The sequence below is a fragment of the Macaca thibetana genome, chromosome 10, assembly GCF_024542745.1.
Source record: "Macaca thibetana thibetana isolate TM-01 chromosome 10, ASM2454274v1, whole genome shotgun sequence".
In the NCBI taxonomy this organism is placed as follows: Eukaryota; Metazoa; Chordata; class Mammalia; order Primates; family Cercopithecidae; genus Macaca; species Macaca thibetana.
Window position 1 is genome coordinate 59,701,596 of NC_065587.1, and position 16,181 is coordinate 59,717,776.

At 37.5% G+C, this 16,181-nt stretch overlaps 1 long non-coding RNA gene across 1 annotated transcript in view; it reads right to left on the reverse strand.

The window, feature by feature from the left end:
• Nucleotides 1-12,302: 12,302 nt before the first annotated feature.
• Nucleotides 12,303-16,181, reverse strand: part of LOC126963910 (uncharacterized) — a 28,797-nt gene continuing 24,918 nt past the window's right edge. Inside the window, exon 3 of the long non-coding RNA XR_007729257.1 lies at nt 12,303-12,334. This is a non-coding gene — a long non-coding RNA (uncharacterized LOC126963910). The remainder of the gene's footprint in view (nt 12,335-16,181) is intronic.

The following is a 16,181-nucleotide window of genomic DNA, read 5'->3' on the forward strand; positions in this document are numbered from 1 at the left end:
TATTCATATGGAAAAATACAAAGTCAGATGCCTAGTATTTATCTTACAAAAAATAAATTCTACAGAGTTTAAACATATAAAAGTAAAAAGAAGGCTTTTACCATTTTAGAAGAAAACATTTAAAAATTCTTTCCAAATTAGGATAGGGAAGAAATTCTCAAAGGAAAAAATTTCCAAACCAACAAGGAAAAGGCTAATAAATATAATTAAAATATAAAAAAATTGGCAAGAGAAAAGCCATCATAAACTGAAAAGTCATGCTATAGACTAGGAGTAGCTATTTGCAAGCCACATAACTGACAACAAAGTAGAAACTAGAATATATGATGAGTTTCAAGACATTAACAGAAAAAGAACAAAATTGAAATAAAAAAGTCAAAGCAAATAAATATTCCTCAATAAAAGAAATAAATACATTGTCTGAAGATTTTTTTCCTTACATATGGAGTACTGTGCAGCAGTTTCAATGAACAAAGCAGTTATATAAACCTGGATACATGATCAAACTCAGTGCATAGTAAAGGTATGTTTCAAAAATGATATATTCAGCAAGTCACCAGTTCTATAAAATTACAAAACATACAAACACATGTTTTTCTATAGGTGCATACATGTAGTATAACTATAAAAATATATAGACTTACTTCACAGTAATGTTTTCCTAAGGTCGCAGATATGTTATCTTAATTGGTAATGTTTCATTTCATAAATGAGACAGATGGACAGATAGATTTCTAAAGCAAGTGAAGCCAAATATTAATACCTGTTTAATATTGGTAGCAAGTACACAGGTGACTATGATATAATTTGCTGTACATTTGTCAATATTTGAATTCTTTAAAATTTAAATATAAAAAATAAAACAATAAAAGGGCAGCATAGGTCCTTGTAGACATTTGCATGTCACTACACACAAATGTATGTGTGTAGATTTATGTGGATACACACCTACATACACAAGGATCATATAAGTTACCTTGCGTTCTGCTGGAAGCAACAGACTTGAAGCTCATATAAGATGGCAGGAGATGGATAGTGAGAGCACGGGTTGCTGCAGCAGTCCCATGCTGCCATCAAGTCTCATGTTACCTACGCTCTTTTTATACTTTACTCTGCCAACCGCTGTTGACAATGGTTTTAAGAGGGTTACTGCAGCTCTGGTCATCACATCATCATGAGAATATAGAATATATATCTCTCTTCAGCGAGAAAAATCTTTACAAGATGCCTTCACTAGAAAGCATCTTATAGATAGATATTGTACTTACATGTCATTGACCAGAACTGAGTCACATACCAGACTTGATCTCAGTCAAAGGGAAATCGAATTTTCGTATTTGATTTTGACAAATTATAGTTCTGTTAGCAAGAAAGAGAAGAGTGAGTGGTCAGTGATAACTAACCAAAAGATTATGTTTTAACAACAATAATAATACCAGACATTATTTACAGATTACTCCCGTATGTCAGGCAGTCCTCTAAGCATGCAACACTCGGAGTTATTTAATTCTCACAACACAATAAAAGATCACTCTCCGTACTTAATGGAAGAGGAATTTCAGGCTCTGAGAGGCTAAAGTACCACAGGCAGAAAGTGGCAGAGTCAAGATTGGAATCCAAGTCATTGACCTGATTTATTAAGCATTAACTATGCACTATTAATTATTCCAGACACTGGGGTACATAATCTCTTTCCTCCAGCAGTCCAGAGTTCACTTAGCCAGAGAGAATAAAAAGCTGACAGCCCTTTGAAAAAGTAACCATATGTCCTTTGAAGCATAAGTTATAAGCTTCTCTTGGCCTTATGGGAGTATTTCCCAATGATTCCCATTGTCCTGACTTCGTCAAGATAAATTTCCACCACATGAACTCCCAAATGCAAATACCTCCTAGGTATCTGTACCCTTCATTTGACAAGAAAGGGGTTTTGGTGTGGAGAGCTTTCCCAAGAAAAGGACATTCCTCTTTGTGTTTACAGGTTCTGTCCGCCTCTTTGGAATTACTGATACAGTATTAGGTTGGCCTTAAAAATACAAGTATGTATTTTTTTCTTATAGCATTGTATTGGGTCCAGATCACTGTAAGGCCATAGCCCTTTAAAATTTTTTTTTTTTTTAGTTATCATTATTTGAGGACTTACTTTGTTCCTAATATTTCATTGTGCATTCTATAAATGTCATTTTATTTGACACAATCCTGGGAACTATGTGTCACCTGCCCACTTGTATGGATGTAAAAAGTTTTCAAAACTTTGGAAAAATTTTCAAAACTTTGGAAGAAGTTTTGTGGAGTCCAGCCTCGCTCGGTTATGAGCAGATTAATGAATTATCTCGATCAGAAATATAAGGAGGAGACAGGTCTAAAAGGATTCACATCTGCATAAAGTAGGCTAGTGAATCTGACTGTATACTCAGACCTAGTCACTGAAGACCAATTTCTCCACGAAGCCTTGGGATAAAGCTTTGCCATCTCTGGCTTGGAGAATCCAGTGAAGAGCTCATGGGCTTTAAATCTGACATAACTGGTGCCTTTTTTAATGCCATGGTGGACAATGGGGTTCTAGTTCTCAGTGGGGCACCGTTTCTTCTTTGTGGCTATTTATTCTGGTCCATTTTTAAATTTCTGCTACCCTCCATTGAGGACCCCGTTAGGCTGGGTTCATCCTTAGACAGAGAAAATGTGCAACAAATAGCTCTTCTCTTGGCCCATGTGTTCTCCACCTCCTGGTTTATTTAACCGTGGCTACTCTCTTCATTAATAGCTATTTACACTTCACAGAGATACTTGTTGGGCTTGGCAAAAACCGTCAGCTCTACTCATATTTGGTCTCTGACCCAAGGCAAATTTTCATATTTGACAATATTTTGCTTTGTAAGAGCAACTAGTGAAAAACAGTTAATTGAATAGTCTAGGTTGTTCCATTCAGAATAGATAAAAGCATGTGGGCACCCTGTTAGCTTATTGCTTCGTGCAGGACAGCAGCTTGCTGAAGAGGGTCAACACAGATACAGATAAATATAGAAGGAAAGTGGGAAAACATGGGATTGTAGATTCTGCCGTGGCTCTCTTCATCCTCAAATAGATATTTTCATGAAAAAGAGGAAGACACCACCACTAAGTACAATGCCCTATCTCTAAGTTTCTTAGTTTTTTGTTTGCTTGTTTTTTGTTTTTTGTTTTGACAGAGACTCACTCTGTCACCCAGGCTGGAGTACAGTGGTGCAATCTTGGCTCACTGCAACCTCCACCTCCTGGGTTCAAGTGATTCTCATGCCTCAGCCTCCAGAGTAACTGGGATTACAGGTGCGCTACCAGGCCAGCTAATTTTTGTATTAGATGGGGTTTCACCATGTTGGCCAGGCTGGTCTCGAACTCCTGAGCTCAAGTGATCTACCCCCTCTAGGCCTCCCAAATTGCTGGGATTACAGGTATGAACCACTGCGCTGGGCCTAGTTTCTCAGGCTTATAGGCATATTATAGCTACCTCAGCTGCTTCCCTGACCCTGGGGAGGAATGGTCAAATCTAGACTTGGATTAACTTTGTCTTCATCGTGTTTAGCTACAAGTCCTAAAAGGAAGGCCAGCCCTTGCGAGGGCAGCATAAATAAGCCTCATGCCTTCAATCAGACACCATGGTACAGTTATTTGCAAGTCTTGAAAGGGCCACTTAATAGGACCTTCGTGTCCTTTTGAGCCAGCTGAAGAGAAAGTGCTGCTAAACTGCTGGATTGGCAGAGCTAAGTTTATACAGATGGAAGAGTTAGCAGAGACCACAGAACAAATACCAGCAACCAACCCATTTCACACTTCTGAAAAAAGAGAGAAAGGAATGGCAGAAGCTGGCCAAAGCAAACAGGCTTTGGAAAGCTTGAAACTGTGGGCTGGAATTTTCAGTTGTTCCGAGTCTTTTCACACTCATTTTGGGGAACTTTCTCCACTCAGAAGAGCAGAAACTTTTTGCATTTACACTTCTTGGGTTTTGCCTCCTACAGAAAAAGGGAAGTTAGTTCCCAATAACACAACACGCTTTTCCAACATCATCAGCATAGTTTTTCTGGAGTCTGAGCCTTTTGTGGGGGACAGGGGAGGTGCTATTCTTTCCAGAATTTGTGTTGTTGGGGTTCCCTTAGCTTGTCTTTTTGTGTATGCACTGGCTCTTAGTCTTTTTTATTTTCTTTTTTTCCTTTTCTTCCAGGAAAGAAAGCTATTTTCTTTTATTTTCCCCAGAGTGTGCTGAGACATAAAACCTCCCCACAATCTGCTACCTCACACAAATACCCTTCAGTTTCCGCTGAAGCACTTGGGTGCTTATCAAAATGTATTCTAAAGTAAACACGAATGTTGTTACTGCCTTGGGGATGTGTGATGTTTCTAGCTCCAACCCCAGAAGGGCTGAGGACAATATTTGGAGACAAGAATTAAAGAGAGATTTAGCTTGAGTGGCTGTGAAATGGGCAGCTGCCATCTCTGGTGTGGTTGCCTAGAATTTATGGATAGTGGTTGGGAGAAACTTTCCTGTGGGCTGGCCTCAGAAAAGCCAGTGGAACGGCTTCAGCTAGGATTCTTTGTTTGAGAAAGTAAGAAAACTCTGTGCGCATGGGACACACCATACTATAATCATCTTAGGTCTGGATCAACTGGAAAATGGCTGTCAGAGAGGCTTTTAACGGGTTAAGCAGGTTACCCAACTAGTTTACCAGAATGTGTAGATGTGTTTCTGCAAGGAAAAATTCTGCAACTGTGTTTAAAAACAGTTCCATCTGTTCCTATGTATTTAAAATACTTAGATGGGAAAAAAAGAGTAAATGCAAAGACAAGGATTAGACCCTTTACACAGCAGATTGTCTCAGTTCAAGTTGGTAATAGTAGATGACCCACAGGCCAATGGAAATTAGGTACCACCAAAGGAGAAAAAAAAAGCAGCCTGAGGAAAGCCTGGGGATATTTCCTGCTGAGCTGCTTCCAGCTGGATGATACCTACCAACGCTGGTACACACAAACGTGTACACGGCTCTTTGTGTATGAGACATGGGGATGGACCAAGGCAAAGTCCATTAGAGAAAGTACTGACATATGGATGACTTTGAACACAAAGAAGGAAAACTTTTCTTTGGAGGTGGCAGAGAAAAGAGATATTAAAAATCATCTAGGTGGCTGAAATCAGAGTGAAGGAGGAGTCCAAAGCGGTACATGTGAATGAACGCATGGCATTCAAATGTTTGGAAACCCTTTGAGCAAGCAAACAAAATAACAATATATGCCAGGATTTTAACTGACCAGGATTTAAAGCAGAGGGGATGTATCTAGGTAGGATAGATGCGACATCCTACTTTGGACTTAAGAGTTAACTCCAATGAGTTAAGTCCCTATTGGTTTTCCCTTGTGAGAAAGTCTCCTAGTGAGGTACCTGTAGGTTCCATTGCCAGGTAAGGAATTGTAATGCCAATGTCAAATGGGGCAAATGAGCCTTGGCCTGTGTCACACTCTCCTGCCTACTAAGGGAAACAAGGCCTGGAAAACTTCTATCTGTAGTAAGAAATCTTAGAATGGCTGTTGTTTTATAATTGAGCAAGATCAGGAAAAGTAGGCATGATTCATAATTCTGTGCTTAGCTTTTCTTCAACGTGAGCTCTTGATCAAGTCAGCTAATTCTGATAAATCTCAGTTTCTTAATCTGAAAGCTAAAGTTGTTAGAGAATTCCATTAGAGCTATTCTGGAGCAGGACAACTTTGCAAAACACAGCTTCCTATGGCATCTCCCCAAATGCAGCTGATGGTAAGTGACAATGTGCTAGAGGGACAGGTTGTGGTAAGGCAGCCAGAGTCTTGCCGGCCTGTCCTCACTCACCAATTGTGATGTCTTAGGCTACACAGAACAAAGTTTTAATGCCACTGAACTCGACCATTCTACAGCATTGCAGTGCTAATCTCTGATATCAGATTACCAGATTTCAACAAAAAGTGAAATCTTGTTAGTAAAATCTGAATCAGTCTTAGATCTTTTCCTCTTGGGGTAACTCTCATCTCATTCTAATCTTTCCTAGCTCACAGATAAGGGAGCTAAGAGAGGGGGTCTATGGGCTACTGTCTCTCACTTTCCATCAGTTCTTCCAGCATGACCACCTGAAATCACCATGTTATATATTTACATTATATATAAATAAATAAATAAATATATATATATATATATATAAACAAAATGCAGAATTTGGGATGGTATAATATAAACATAATATAAAGATAAATACAAATATGAAATATTTACTTGTTTTTTCTTTCCTTTCTTCACTAGAATGCCAGTTCCATGAGAAGAGTCATTTTGTCTATTTTGTTTACACCTAAATTGCCAGTCTCCAGAATAGTATCTGCACATAGTAGATGTTACATCAATGACTATGGGATGCATGGATGGATATCTGATTTTGGTTTCCAGAAAGCCTTTTACTGACCTTTCTTTTGCCATCTTACAATGTAAGATTCTACCTGGGATTCAAACCTGAATCTTCCCCACACGATTCTTAATTTCCTTCTCACATATTGAAATTCTACTTTTGGTCAGTATTGTTCAGGCCAGTGGCCATTCTCTATAGTGCCTTATCTGACATTCCTAGGGGTATTTGCACAGCCAGATGCAGTCTGAGGCTCCTTAAAAGGGACTTGGCCTCCATCTATTAAGAGCATCCTGTGTGGGTTTTTTTTTGAGACAGAGTCTCACTCTGTCACCCAGGCTGGAGTGCAGTGGCACGATCTCGGCTAACTGCAACCCCTGTCTCTCGGGTTCAAGCGATTCTCATGTCTCAGCCTCCCGAGTAGCTGGGACTACAGGTGCACACACCTGGCTAATTTTTTGTATTTTTAGTAAAGACAGGGTTTCACCATGTTGACTAGGCTGGTCTCGAGCTCCTGACCTCAGGTGACCTGCTCGCATTGGCCTCCCAAAGTGCTCAGATTACAGGCATGAGCCACTGCTCCCGGCCAGTGATTTTTATCTTTCATTTCTTTTTTAATATGGTGCACCACATTGATTGATTTGCATATGTGAAACCAACATTGAATCTCAGGGATAAATCCCACTTGGTTATGGTGTATAATTTTTTTTTTATGTATTACTGAATTCAGTTTGCTAATATTTGAGGATATTCATCAGAGATATTGGCTGGTTCTTACTGCTCACACACAATGGTAACTAACTACTTGAGGAATGGATATGTTAATTTGTTTGACTGTATAAATACATTTATGCATCTCTTATATATGTAATTTGTATATCTTATAGATGTATATATGTATATCTTATATAGGTAATTTGTTTCACTATTGTGTGCATATCAAAACATGATGTTGTATACTTTAAATATATACAATTTTTGTTTTAGAAAGGGCACATGATCTGCTTAGCATGAATTCCATCCAGGTGCTGAACACAGGTCTGCCTCAGATCTGTTAAGCCCTTCCTCTTTCCCTCCTACTCCCTGGGCTAGGCCAGCCACTTTCTTCCCTTCTGCTGTCAGTCGTCCTCTCACTGGGTGTCATGTTGACTAATGATTGATGCCACTCCCAATGATCTATGGCCTTTCATACAATACTCCATACATTTTGGGCATCTACTCTATAATCACTGTGTTAGGGGTTACATGTACAACAAATGGGTCAAATAGTCCCTCAGTCCAAGGAGCTTAGAGAGGGTTTCAAATTTTTATAATCATCGTCCACAGTAAATATATGTAGACAATCCAGTATACCTGGACACACACATAGACATATTGTTTCAAAGTTATATGAAACTATACTTACCTGGGTGATGTTTTCCATTCTATTCTGGAGTGGTTTATTTTCTTTCATTTCATTAAAAGATCTGGTTATGACCCACTAAATTAACCTCACTACCCTGTTATGATTTTCAATTAGTACAATTTTTATTAGGTGCAATTTGAAAACCTTTGCTCTATAAAAGGAATTTTCTAGAGTCATTATAACAGAATAAGAAGCATGAACAAGGAAATGGAAGCCAGAAAAGAGATGTGACTCCTTCTAGAAAGATATCTTCTAGGGCTATGCTTCTAAAACTCTAACATGCACATGAAGCCCCCTGAGACTTATTTAAAGTGAAGACTCTTATTCAGGAGCTGGGGAGTAATGCCTTAGATTCTGTTTCTTAATACACTTTCAAGAGATGCTCGTGCCGCTGGAGCATGGACCACATTTGGAAAAACGGGTTTAGGAAGTAATGTTAAAAGGATGACCAGGAATTATCCAGAGGATAGAGGGAGACAAGAAGGGCAATCTGGTAGAAAGGAGCACATTAGCAATGTTTCCATGGGTTATATGAGGAATAGCAAGCATCCACACTGTCTTAAAATTACCTGTGTCTGTTACAGTGAAAGATAGGGCCTGTCTCTAGCAGTAAGGAGTTAACTAGGGCAGCAACAAACCACAGTTTTTGCACAAGGGCAAATTGAGGAAAAGGGAAGCAAAATTTACAGGTTATCTTTTAAAAATAAATTATATTTTCATTTTTATTATGAAACACAATATTAGCAACTGCAATTAGAACTCTCATATTGCTCTTTCATGGGTGGGAGGTGGGTAGGGCTGGAGATGAGTAGAACCCTAAACTCGCCAGCAGGTGCTGCACTGTCTGACCACAATGCTGAGACTTGGAGTACATTTTATGTGAGATTAAACCTGGGTGGGCTTGGAGGGAGCTGTGGGTTGAGCAATTTGAGATTGGGGATGGCAAATTTTGTGTCAAGATAAAAAAATAGCCTCCTATCCTGTGATTCCTAGGTACCAGGGAACAGATTTTAGAGAGGGGTGGTTCTGATTGAGTCACAAAGAATGAGGTGGGAACAGGGAGGTGGAAGCAAAATACTAAGGGAATGCTTGAATTTTCCTATTTACCCGCACCTGTATGAGAATTGAGGGCTGGACTCCTCATGCCCCCTTTTCCAATCAGTGGTTTTCTTTGTCTTACCACTCCCTTCTCCCTGGTCCCTCAAAGAAACTCTTATAAGCTTGGTAAGCACCAGTTTAAATGCCACATTCCCAGTGTCAGCCTGGGTTTGTGACTCAGCCCTGTGGTGAGGACAGAAACTGAAGTCCCATCTGGCAGGGACGATGGGAGAACTGATTAAAGTTCATGGCTCCAGGCAGATTTCTCAGTGCAACAACTTGAATATGTAGAGCCCAGTAACTTAGATGTTCCTGTGTTCTTTAGTCCGTGCTCATTTACTCACTACTGTCATTGGAAAGGCCTCGCTTTAGGTGCAGTGAGTATGATGGTCCCTTCAACAAACCCAGTTCCAGCTACCAGTGAGCTTATGGTTTCATGCAACTGTGGTATATTTTGGGCTGAATCCTAACATAAAGTGCTCCAAATGTGGTGTGTATTTTACTCTTTACTCCTAACTGGATTGGGAAGTTCATTAAACAGAGCTTTCCTGTTCTCCCTTTGGTCATAAAGAATGATTGAAGAAGTCCAGCTTGTATAAAAAGAATTTGTCCTCATGAAGATGAAGAAAACATGTTTGTGATCCTAACCCAGATCCCGAGGCCCGGCCAGCATGTGCTCACACGGACACTGACTCCTGGCATATTTATCCATTGTTTGAGTTGGCTGGGCTACAATGAAGAGAGCCCAGCACTTGGAGTTTGAAATATTATTTTCTTCCTTAAAATGTGGCTGGAACATACCACAACAGAGTTATCTCCTCAAATGTGGTCCCACTCTGTCATACAAATGAGTTCAAAAGCCTGACAGTGCCAAACCCAGAGTATTACACATCTAATTATTTTTTAAAGCCCAAACGAGTAGATTTTTAAAGCTATTTAGAGCTTACCTGCTTTGCATGACCCAAGAAAACTCATGCAATTGCTCACCTTGATAAAATGGGGCCTAGTATTTACAAGGTCCCCCAATCCACTATTGTCTTTTGAAGTTTTCTGTCTCAGAGGCTCACCGCTGTGCTGCTAAATGACACAACTTAGACACGTAAGCCCCTCTCTGATATCCCATCTTCAGGTAGCCCCCTGTCCGTCCTTCTCTTCTGGGTGATGGCCCCTTCCCTATAAGCCTCTGACAGTCTTGTGCTATGAGACACTTCCCCTCTCATGTGATCCTGGGCAAGTGCCACCAAAAAAACTTGTATGTTACTGCTTCTCATAGTCATATCTTTCTCCCTCATCAGCCCCCAGATCCCTTGATCATCTTACAGACTCCTATCCCGTATCCGCTGAGTCAAAATATTTGAGGAGGGGTGCCTGGAAAGGTGCAGTTTTTAAGAAACTCCCCAGGAGATGTGTGTTTCTGTCTGTGTGTACATGCATGTGTCCGCACGAGCACTAAAATTTGACAACCATCGGTTAGAAGATTTAGCTTGCATCCTGCCTCTGGCACTTGTTATTTGACTTTTGGGAAATTCGCATTCACTCCCTGAACATCAATTTTTTTTTGCCTGTGTAAGGTTAAGATGATGATGTGTACATTAGAGAGATCTATAGAGACAAAATGTGATGGGGTGTGTGAAGTGATTAGAGAATGGTCCACGCATAGGTGTGGTATCTGCATCTTTTTTCCTGTTCCTTCTTCCTACTGATGCTCTTTGGACCTAACTCCTGTCATCCTAAAATAATCTCTTTCTTACATGAATTTTTTATTCATCTGGGCCTTGTCAGTGTACCAATTCTCTTGTAAATTTATTTGACATACTTCTTTGCCTACCTGACTTTAAATCTTTTAATTTTCCTGTTCCTCTGCTATTAGATCTCCCATGTAACTGCATTATCTAATGCTATAAAGTGTCCGAGAGCCAGAGTCAGATGACAAATGCTGCATGAGGTACATTTGTATTGTATTGTTATAGTCCTTATCACTAAATTCAGATGGGACCCAAATGCTATTTTTATATAAAATTTTGTTCAGTTCTACTCCAGTGTCTACTGGAGATTTCTGGTTTTGCTAAGTACATTTTTCTCCCTCCCTGCTTAGAATAATCTACTGAAGTATAATTATTTTTAGCAACTTTGCTGAGTTGTTTGCAGTTTCGTATGTCTTTGTTCTCTGGGGACATAATAAGTACATGGCCCAGTGTCCTAGTGAATGGGGGGAAAGAAGTGTGAAGTCAAGGTGTGATTCCCTAGTGATGGTTTCTAAATGAGACCATTTACCAAAGGTGCCTTTGTTTCACTATAGAAATCTTTAACCCCTGATGCTTGGATCTTGTATCTTGTTTTTGTTTTTTGTTTGTTTTGTCTTTTTCTTAACATTGAACACTCTCATCCAAAGAAGATGTCTCCGCCTTTATTTAATCTCTACTCCTCATTCTTCTCCAAATTTTATTAAAAGACACAGCAGGTACCAAATACACATCAAGAATAATTATTTTTCCTTCTAAGGTCAAGGCCAGAGACAGATGCAATGGAAACCCAAAAATAAAATTACGTGTGAATTTGACTGTAATACAATGTGACTGGAGTGGGGAAAATGATAATGTAACTCTGGTTTCATATGTTAACATTGGTAGTGAGCAACTGGGAGGTGACTCACATGAAAGTATGCTGGCAAAAGTCAGTTTGTGTAGTTCCAGGGATATGGGTAAATAAAAAGATGAGTTTGAACTGTAAAGTTGTTGAATGAGGACAGACAGATAAAAAGCACAAATATGGGAATCTCATTTAGAGAAACAAATTGGGTGGCCACTAGGAAAAATGACCAGTAAATAAAGACTTTTAAGATGGGTAGTTCTAGAAACTTCACCAGCAAAGAGAGAAACACTCCACATCAACTTTCTAAATGGAGACCAGAGGGACCAGTAGCTTCCTAAAGAGTTGCTTAATTTGTACGTCCAGAGTAAAGTCTGGGGAAACTAGAGAAGGAAAATTCCAACTTTTTAATGTCATGAAGGACAAAAATAGAAACAAACATGTATACAGTAGTGCACTCCTGTGAACTCCTATGAATTTTTCTTTTCTTCTCTTTTCCTTTCTCTTCTTTTTTTTCTTTTCTTTTCTTCTTTGTTCCTTTCTTTTCTTCTTTGTTCCTTTCTTTTCTTTTTCTTTCTTTCTATTTTATTTTATTTTATTTTGAGACAGAGTCTCCTTCTGTCATCCAGGCTGGAGCACAGTGGTGTGATCTCTGCTCACTGCAACCTCCACATCCTGGGTTCAAGCAATTTTCCTGCCTCAGCCAGCTAAGTAGCTGGGGTTACAGGTGCCTGCTATCATGCCCAGCTAATTTTTGTATTTTTAGTAGACGTGGGGTTTCGCCACGTTGAAGAGCGTGGTGGGCTCCCTGAGAAGAGGACATGGAGCAGAGACTCCAGGGAGGCCAAGAGGGCTAGAATATCAGAGAAGAAAGAGCTGTTAAGAGAATACGCACTCCAGCGATCTAAAAAGGCATCCCTCAGGTATTAAACTGAGTATGGATGAATGTGTGTGTATATGTGTGTGTGTGTAAAGTACCTGAGGTCAGGGAAAGAACCACCAAAAGGGATTAGAAAGCTCATAGTGTTGATTATTCTTAGCAGCCTGACCAGAAACCTCAAGATTCATAAGGCACTTGGCAGAGTTCACAGAAATGTCTTGCCTCAGTGGTGGAGAGTAATTATCACTACAGTGAACACTGCTCTGGTCTCACATAATATATATTAAAAACCATACCCTCAAAGATAAAATAATTTCCAAGTAACTTAAAGCACCCCAGAGCAAAGTTCAAGAACATTTATGAGAATACAAAAAATATCTAGCATTCAGCAACATAAAACACACAATGCCTGGCATTCATTCAAAAATTATCAAGCATTCAAAGAGCAAGAACAAAATGAGAAAATAAACTTATTAGAAACCAACCCAGAACTGACAAAATGCTAGTATTAGCAGATAAATGGCAACAAAACAGTTACTATAACTGTATTCCAGATGTTCAAAAATGTAAGAGGAGATATGGAAGATGTTAAAAAAGACCCAAATAGAACCTGTATAGATAGATAGAGTTTTTTTTGTAAAACTTGAACTATTAAAAGATAATTGATTGTTTAAACAAAAATAAAAAGATTGTATTTGGGGGCTTATTTTATATATATATGTGTATATATATATGTAAAATGTGTTACAGCAATATTCTAAAGAACATGGGAAGAGAAATTTGATGTACTCTTATAAGACTCATATCATACATGCAGTGATATGATATCACTTGAATGTAGACTGTGATATGTTAAAAGATGTATACCATAATCTCTAATGAAACCACTAAATAGCAAAAAAAAAGAGTTGTAGCTAATGGTAATCCAATAAAAGAAAGAAAAGAAAATAATAAAAAACATTCAATGCATTCAAAGAAAGTAGAAAAAATAGACAAAAGAAAGAAAGAGGATATGTAACAACTATAAAACAATATGATAGTTTTGAACCTAGTCATATTAGTAATCAAATTAAATTTAAATAATTTAAATATCCCAATTAAAATGTAGTTTTCAGATTGGATAGACAAAAAGAACCCACTGTAATCTACTTACAAATAAATATACTTTAAATATAAAGACACAAATATTTAAAATAAAAAGGATGGAATGAGATATAACATGTTAACACTAATAAAAAGAAATCTGGAATGGCTGTATTTGTATCAAAGTAGATTTCAGAACTAAGAATATTAACAGAAACAAAATTTTTATTTTATAATAATATAGTGGTCAAATTATCAAGAGAATCTGATTCTAAATGTTTATGCCCTTACACATAACTTCAAAACACATAAAATAAAAACTAATCAAGGACATCAATGAGAAATTCATAAGCTGACAATGATAGTTGGGGATTTTAATACTACTCTCTCAGAAATTGATAGAATAAAATAGGCAGGAAATTAGTAAGTATGTAGAAGATTTCAATAACACTATCAAGCCACTTGACCTCATAGGTATTTATAGAGCACTCTACTCAACAGTACCATAATATACATTCTTTTTAAGGGCATTCAGAATATGCAATAAGATATCCTATGCTAAAACAAGTCTCAATACATTTAAAGGATTTAGATCATACAAAGTATGTTCTCAGAACACAATGGAAGTAAACTAAAATCAGTAGCAGAAGGATTTTTATAGAATCTCCAAATATTTGTAGATAAAATAACACACTTCTAAAAAAGCTGAAAGAAGAAATCAAAAGGAAATTAAAATGTGTTTCAAACTTAATGAAAATGAAAACACAACATATCACAATTTTTGGAATGCCACAATGGAAGTACCTGGGGGAAATTAATAGAATTAAATGCCTATATTAGAAAAGAGGAAAGGTCTCAAATCAATACTTTAGCTTCCAACCTAAGAAAATGGCAAATAAACATTTAAATGTAGAATAAACAGATGAATAAATAAGTAAACAAATAAATATGATAGCAGAAATAAACAAAATAGAGCATAGAAAAACAATAGAAAAAAAATCAGTGGAACCAAACCTTGATTCTTAGGTAAGATCAGTAAAATTTACAAAATTCTAGCCAGAGTAATCAGAAAAAAATATTGAAGACTTTCATTGCCAATGTAAAAAATAAGAAAGATGACATTGCTGAAGATTCTACTGATATTAGAAGGATTATAAATTGAAAAATTACAATAAATGTACAAATTATTTGAAGAACACATATTATTAAAATTATTCACAAATAATTAGATAACCCAAATTATCCCTAGAGTTAGTAAAGTAGTTTAAATTGTAGTTAAAATCCTCACAAAGAAAACTCTAGACCACAATGGTATTACTGGTGAATTCTACCAAATATTTGAGAAAGAAACAATACCAATTTTACACAAGCTTTTTCATCATATTTAAAGGGAGAGAACATTTCCCAACTTATTCTATGAAGCAGCATGACTCTGATACCTGAAAACTACAGACCAATATCCCTCATGAAGATACATTTAAAAATTCCAAACAGAAAGTCATTTGAAAAGAATAAGGAAAATTGTTTTTATTCACAATTATCATGATTATGTTGAAAATCCTATCTACAGAAAGTCATTTGAACCAATAAATTAGTTCAGCAAGATTGTAGGAAACAAGAACAATGTCAGAATCAATTGTATTTCTATATACTAGAAGCAAACAATTATAAATAAATAAAATAGGTAAATAAAATAAAATGATATCAATAATCACCTTCAACATATAACACACATGGGGTAAATCTGACAAAAGATGTGAAAGACCTATACATACTGAATGAGCGACATATTGTGTTCATATGTCAGAAGTCTCAATACTGTTGAGATGTTGATTCTTCCCAAATTGAGCTATAGAATTTATGGAATCCTAATAAAATCCCAAGCAGGATCATTTTGTTAACATTGACAAACTGATTCTAAAATTCATTCAGAGGTGCCAAGCACCTAAAATATTCAAGACAACTCAGAAAAAGAATAAAGTTGAAGCACTAATACCATACGCTTTTAAGATATATTATGAAGCTACAATAGCCAACACAGTGTAGCAGTGGCGTAAAGACAGACAAATAAATCAATAGTACTGCCTAGAGAGCCAGAAATAGACCATGCAAAGATTGACAACTTACTTTTGGAAAATGTGCACAAGCAATTCAGTGGAGATAAGATAGTATTTTCAGCAAGTGATGCTGCAACAATTGAGTGTTTATATACAAAAAATAAAATTTTATTTATACCTCATACCATATAAAAAAACCCTCAAAAGTGATTATAGACCTCAATATGAAACCTGATATGGTTTGAATCTGTGTCCCCACCCAAATCTCATTTGAATGTAATCCCCCAGAGGAGGGGTCTGGTGGGAGGTGATCGGATCGTGTTGGTGGATTTCTCATGAATGGTTTAGTACCATCCCGTTGGTGCTGTTCTCATGAGAGTGAGTGAGTTCTCATGAGATCTGGTTGTTAAAAGTGTGTAGCCCTTCTCTCTTGTCTCTCACTTGCTCCTCATCCTGCCATGTAAGATGTTTCTAAGGCTGCCACATATGTGCTGGTGATAATGTGGAAGGACTGGAACTTTCATACACTGCTGGAGGAAATAAAGAAGAGTATAACCATTTTGGAAAACACCACAGGGGTTCTTAACAAGTTAAATATACAACCATTACATGATTCTGCCATACCATTCCTATTTATCCAAGAAAAATGAAAGCATAGGTTCATACAAAGACTCGTATGC